Source organism: Coenobita brevimanus, chromosome 70 (assembly GCF_032717465.1).
Source record: "Coenobita brevimanus isolate Jiangsu-jjx chromosome 70, ASM3271746v2, whole genome shotgun sequence".
NCBI classification, from domain to species: Eukaryota; Metazoa; Arthropoda; class Malacostraca; order Decapoda; family Coenobitidae; genus Coenobita; species Coenobita brevimanus.
In genome coordinates, this window is record NC_137023.1 from 7,499,141 (window position 1) to 7,506,348 (window position 7,208).

A 7,208-nucleotide genomic window follows, 5' to 3' on the forward strand; every position below is an offset into this window, starting at 1 on the left:
GAAATGAGTCCTAAATTTGTTCACTCTATATTCATGTCTTCGATATTATCACATCCATCCCACAGGCGCAGACCTACATTTTCCACACAGATATGTAGGTCGTTGGGATACATCGCTCTGTAACGCTTCTTCAGTGTCGTCGATTTCGTCCACTGACAACCCAGTTAAAGGGGTGGGGAGAGAGATTAAAGAATAAAGAAACAGAAAGAAAGAAGGAAGGAAAAGAGAATCAAATAAAATAAAATCAGTGGATGGAAACGAACCCGAACACTGAGTTTCCTCTCAGTCGAAAACATGGCGGTAACAAGGAAATCAAAATCGTTGGGGGCACTGCTAGACTTATGTAACCCTTTTATTACGAGAGGACGCTCCTAACCAGAAGCTAATCGTTTGGCGATACCACTAATAATCAAAGAATCTGTGGTCGTTAGAAGGTATAGTACAGAATATAAATAAATAAATAAATGAATAAATAAACTAATCAACAAAATATAAATTACGAGTATATCCCTGCATCTAAATAAAATAAAAGTATAACTCTGCATCAAGCCTGGGTATTGGGCTTGTTGGTTTGGTGGATGTAACACCGCACTCTTTCCCACTGCACAAGTTGTTGAGTTAGGATTATTGCTCGGGAATTACCATCTATGTGTGGAGAACATTTAATATCATTTGTGCATGCATTAAGTACTTGATGCACAGAGTCCCCTACCAGGGGCGTCGCCAAGGGAGGGGGACGGAGGAGGCGGCCCCCTTGATGTCCTTGAAATCGTATGGGGCTATAAAATGACAGTAAATGTTTGGATATAAATAAATAAAAAAATAATAAATAAATAATCACTTTATATATATTATATATATATATATATATATATATATATATATATATATATATATATATATATATATATACAGAGAGAGAGAGAGAGAGAGAGAGAGAGAGAGAGAGAGAGAGAGAGAGAGATGATGATGATGAGACACCCAAATGCATAATTTTTCTATTATTCCATAAGGATCATTAATAAAGTTTCTTTTTCAGCCAAAATCATTTTCTTGCTCTATTTTTCGCCATTTTCACTATACTGAGTTGTCATCTAAATATCCCAATACATACTTCCACAGGACTCACAAAGCCCCGAAAAGTGCTTAACTTTCACAAATTTTCAGGGGAGGGGTTCACGGCGCCCCCAGACCCCCTGCTGCCAGCTTTTCAAGAATCTATAGACATCTTTCTCCCGCCCTCCCCCTTGTCAACTTTTCTGGCTACGCCCCTGTGTGTGTGTGTGTGTGTGTGTGTGTGTGTGTGTGTGTGTGTGTGTGTGTGTGTGTGACTGTTTACAGATGTGTATGTAGGTCTGTGTACATGCGTCAATGTTTAGGGTTCTGTATGTTGACCTGTGTACGTGTGTCAGGCTGTGTATGCCTGGGTGTGTAAGGCTGTGTGTACCTGTGTGCGTGTGTGTAATCAGGAAGCTAATCAGTGATTACAGAGAGAGAGCAATTTCGGTTTGGTCTCCGTGTGAGATGAGAGGCAGGCAGGGAGCAGGTGGGGGGCTGGGAGGGGGTAGACAGATAGAGAGGCAGGGAGGAGGGAGGGGAGAGGCAGGGGGAGGCAGGGAGGGGATAGGGGTTAGGGAGCAGAAGCAGGAATAAGGGACGAGTCGGGGAAGGAGGTAGGGGGCAGGGAGGGATACACAGGAAGTAGGGGGGCAGGGAGGGATACACAGAGGAGAGTAGGGGGCAGGGAGGGATACACAGAGGAAGTAGGGGGGCAGGGAGGGTAGCAGAAGTTAGAGATGAGGCAAGTAAGGAGGCAGGGAGGAAGTAGAAGGATAGGTAGGGTGACAAACATGAGGGAGGACGAAGATACGGAGGTAGGGAAGGAGTGGGGCTGCAGGGAGGAAGGGGGAGGTAGGAGGGAAAGAAGGGAGGCAAGGGGGAAGGCAGAGGGCAGGGAGAGAGGCAGAAACTGGACAGGGTGCGGGTAGGGAGACAGGAATGAGGGACATTGCAGGAAGGGAGTAGAAAGACAGAAAGGGGGACACAGAAGGGAGGCAGAGGGTAGGAAGGGGGGACGAGGAAGGGCAAAGAGAGTAGGTACGGAGGCAGGAATGAGGGACAATGCAGGCAAGGGGTGGAGAGGCAGAAAGAGAGTAAGGAGGAGGCAGAGAAAGGAGAGGGAGGAAGAGAGGGGAAAGGAGGAAGGTACGGAGGCATGAATGATGGACGAGGCAGGCAGGGGGGACGGAGGAGGAAGGGAGGATGAAAGCGGACAGGACGTAGAAAGAGAGGAAGGCAGGCAGGAAAGCACACACAAAAACAGGGAGACGGGAGAAGGATAGGCAGGTAGGAAAGCAGGCAAAACGACAGGCAAGGCGAGGCAGGGGAATGGAAAGCAGGCTTGGAGAGAGAGAGAGAGAGAGGGACGGAAGGACGAAGGGAAGGAGGGAGAGAAGCTGAAGAATGTATCGGGAGGGAGGGACAAAGAACAGGCTATAGAAGGAGGGGGACAGAAAAGGGAGGGAGGAAGGAGGGAGGGAAGGAAGTAGACGAGGTGAAGGATTGAGGGAAGTAGATTTAGAAAAGATAGATGGATGGAAAAAAGGACGGAACGAAGGGGGAGATGAAGGATTTAATTGGCAGAGATGAAGGAAGATGGAGGGACAGAGAGGAGTAGGGAGGAAAAGATATGATGGAGGACAAAAGACGGAAAAATTTATAGGGAGGGAGGGAGAGAAAAGGAAGGCAGAAGCGAGAGGGGAAGCACAAGAGGAAGGAAGTACGGAGGCGGGAGATGATGTAAGGAAGCATGAAGAGATCAAGTGACAGGGGAGGGAAGAACAAGAAAAAGAGAGGGGAATAATTAAGTTCAGAGAAGGAAGGATTGAAGGATGGAATGGAGGGAGGGAAGGACGATGTGAGGAAGTAGGAGAGACGGAATAAAGGCCGCAATGAATGAAGGAAGAAAGGAAGGAAGGACGGAAGGAAAGAAGGACAGACAGGAGCGAAGGAAGGAGGGAAAATAAGAAAGAAAGAACGAAGGGAGAGAAGTGGAGGAAAAAAGAGACCAAGAGAAAAGGAAGAGGAGAGAAGATAAGGTAAAAGCTAGCAGAGGGAAGTAGGCGAGAAAGAAAGAAATATGGTGGGTGATGGAGGAGGGAGTAGGGGAAAAAGAAAAGGAAACTGGAGTGGGAGTAATTGCGGTAGGAAAGACAAGGAAAAAACTACTAAAAGTATATGTGAAAAAGGAAGATTATGGAGGAAGGAAGGAAGGAGGGAGGGAAACAATGTAGGAAAGAAAGAAGTGAAGATGGGAGAGAGGTGGGGAGGGAGAAAAGAGGTGATAAGGAGGTTGGAAGGGGAGAGAGAAAAAGGGATGAAGAAGGAAATGAAGGAAGGAATAAAAGAAGAAAGAAGCGAAGAAAGCATAACAGGAAAGAAAAGATGGAAGGAATAAAGAAAAGATAAAGATCCATGTGAAACAAGCGTGGGAAGAAAGGGCAGAAAGGGAACGAGAAAACGAGAGAGAGAGAGAGAGAGAGAGAGAGAGAGAGAGAGAGAGAGAGAGAGAGAGAGGAACAGGTAGAACAGACGTGGGTCTCGTGTCATTCTTCTTGACGTGCAATGGGGGAAGGGGGGATGAAGGAGAGGAAGAATCGAGGCAGAGTGATTACACAGGATTACACAGGAAAGCAAACAGCAACAGACCTTATGGTCTGACTACAAGATCTAACTCTACATGCTGAAGGATAAAGATAGTAAAGCAAGAAGGCTCCCCCCACCACCAAACCCTCCAGGAAAAAGTAAGAAAAACCACCATGCAGCATGGAAAAACTGACATGGAAATTTTATAGGAAACACTGGAAAGGAAAAGTCACTTTCTATAATACTTTGTCTATAAGCTACCCGATTGAGTAATCTGAAAGAGAAAGTAAACAAATAAAATAATAGTTACGGCATGACATTATAAACCGGTACATTGAGTTAATGGGAAGTCTGTGGACATAACGTGGAAGCTACACACTGCACAGTGTGGATGTTTAGGGATGGTGTGGCAGCCTTGCCTGGCGCTTTTAAGGTAGGCAGCAGTCAATCAGGCCCTAGCTCCGTTCGTTCCACTGAGACAAGGTACTCTCCCACGTGGGACAAGTACACAAGTTTCATCCTGAAGCAGTGACCCCTGGAGCTATGAAAAAATCCCGATGGTGGTTACTTGACTAACGGGGTCCCTCAGTGATTCAGAGCCGTTCGCAGGTCGAAAGGAAGAGTAGTGACCGTTAACTCATGGTTATCGGTGCAGATCCTAATCTGTTGCTTATATTGCCTTCTTTGCATTGGGGAGATTGAAGAATATATAAGACGGGTGTCATAGATAAAAGGGGACTGCACGTGCACAGTGTGGATGTGCAATGCATAGAGTGGAAGTTTAGGGGTGGTGCGGCAGCCTTGCTTGGCGCTTTTTGGGTAGGCAGCAGTCAATCAGGCCCTAGCTCCGTTCACTCCACTGAGACAAGGAACTCTCCCATGTGGGACAAGTACACAAGTTTCATCCTGAAGCAGTGACCCCTGGTACATTAAAAAAATCCCGATGGTGGTCACTTGACTAACAGGGACCCTCAGTGATCCACAGCCCATCACAGGTCGAAAGTAAGAGTAGTGACCGTTAACTCATGGTTATCTGTGCAGATCCTAATCTGTGCTTACTGTATATTACCTCATTTGCTTTGAGTAAATCGAAAAACGTATAATGACGTGACGTGACGCTATGTTAAGTTTACGGGGTGTCCTGTAGATACGAGGGGACTGCAAAGTGTGGATGTTTAGGGGTGGTGCGGCAGCCTTGCCTGGCGCGTTTTGGGAAGAATAGGAGGAGGAGGAGGGGGAGAGGCAAGAGGAGGAGGAGGAGGAGGAGGAGGAGAAGGAGGAAATGGAAGAGGCGGGAGAGGATGATTAGGATAATAAAAAGGAGGAGGAGGAGGAGGAGGAGGAAGGAGAAGATGAGGAGGGATGAGATTCAGGCTCCTCTCTGATTATCTCTCTTCCGCCTTTCTTTTCCTTTCTCTCTCTCTCTCTCTCTCTCCAGTCCGACCTTCATTATATTAACCTCTCCTTTATTCTTTATAATTCTGCTTCCCATTTTTACTGTCTTCTGAATTGTTCACAATATAGCATTTTGATCTCATTCCCTCACTCGCTCCCCGTCCTTCATTTCTCCTTGACCTCATATATACTTATCTTATCTTATTCTTTTTGTTCCCATATTCTTTTTCGTCTTTCTTCTTCTCTCCTTTCTCCCTGTCTCATTCTCTCCCTTTCCGTCTTCGTTTTTTGCTCTTCACTTCGTTTCATACCCTTTTCGCCCATTCACTTCTAATCGCCAATGACCCCTCCATCACTTCTTTCTAATTCTTCTGTTTTTTTCCATTATACTTCCTCTCCTTTATTTCCTTTCGTCTCATTCTGCTCTCTTCCCATTCTCTTGCATTATCCCTTCTCTCCTCTCCCTTTTTCTTCTCTCCCTTCTCCTCTTCCTTCTACTTCTCTCCCCTCTCCTCTTTCTTTCTTCCTACTCCTCTTCTCGTCCCCCTCTCGCGACTCCCTGCTCAGTATCCAGCCTCTCTTATATTCTTCCCATAGTTTTTATTCAGTACACAGCTCTCTCTCTCTCTCTCTCTATTGCCAGACGCCTCAATCCCGTTTGGGGTGGCCACAAACAAATCGTCTCCATGTCGTCCTATCCCCCGCCATTTCACTGCCCTGCTCCCAACTCACACAACCCCTCTCTCATTATACCCTCTCCACCCCCATCCCTCCATCTTATCCTCGGCCTCCCCCTCCCTCTTCCCCCCTCCACCTCACTCCACATACACTCTTCGGCAGTCTTTTCACCTTCCATCCTCTCCACATGGCCAAACCACCTCCAGTGTGTTCCTCATAACGCTTCCCTATCACATCCACATCCACACCACAACGCTCCTTTATATCCTCATTCGTCAGCCTGTCTCTCCCATGTGACTCCACAGGCTCCTCTTAAATAACTCATTTCCACTGCTCTCACTCTTGACTTGTGTCCTTCTAACAACGTCCAAGCTTCACTTCCACACGTTAGAGTTGGTATCACAATACTGTCATGTAGTAACTTTTTCACTTCCAGTGCTCCACTTCCTGCTTCTTATCACTGCTTTCAAGGAACCAGCAGCCTTTCTTCCCCTGCTGTACCCTTTCAAGCGACACCTCACCCCTTCAAATCTCCATCCTTACTCATCACACTACCCAAGTACTCTTAAACGTACTCAGATTTTCCAATTCCTCACGATCCAACATCGCTTTGTACATTCACTGACTTCATCTCTCTCAAAGACCATCACTTTACTCTTCCCTACATTCACCTTTTAGATTCCGTTTCTTACACGCTCTCCCAAACTCATCCACCAAGCCTTGCAGCTCTCCTTCCGTCTTCATTTCAATAACACAGTGTCATCATCTGCAAACAACAGTAGGGGAGTTTCCAAACACTATCCTCTCTCCCACCAGGGCCACTCCAACATCCACTACCCTACCTTGTACACTCTTTCATTACCCCATCGGCATGTATAGATTGAACAACCACGGAGACATGACACATCCCTGTTTCAACCCAACCTTCAAAGAGAAAAAATTCACTTAGTTCACCATCCACACGCACTGCAGCACTTAGCATCTTCATACATACTCTTCACAGCATTCAACAACTTTTCCATCTACTCCATATATTCTTAATACTTTCCACAATCCTTGTCTATCCACCCTGTCATATGCTTTCTCCAAATCCATGAAAGCCGCATACAACTTCTTTCCCTTCTCTAGAAACTTTTCCACTAAAGAATCTAAGAATGAATATCTAATCTACACAACCTCTTCCCTTCCTAAAGCCTCCCTGTTCTTCTCCAACTAATTCCTCTGTTCTTTCTCTAACTCTCCTCCAGTAAGTATCCTACCATACCTCTCAAAAAAAAAGAAAAGAAAAAAAAAAAGAAAAAACAAAAAGCCGCTTTTAAAATTCTTCCCCTTGAATTTCTATCCAGTGCACTGCTCTCTCTCTCTCTCTCTCTCTCTAGATTTGGAAAACAATATCCACAGCTGTCACTCTTCCCTCCTCTCTCACCCTCACCTCTCTCATCTTTCCTAATCCCTCTCCCTCACCTTCACCGTTCCTCGTCTCTTCCTTC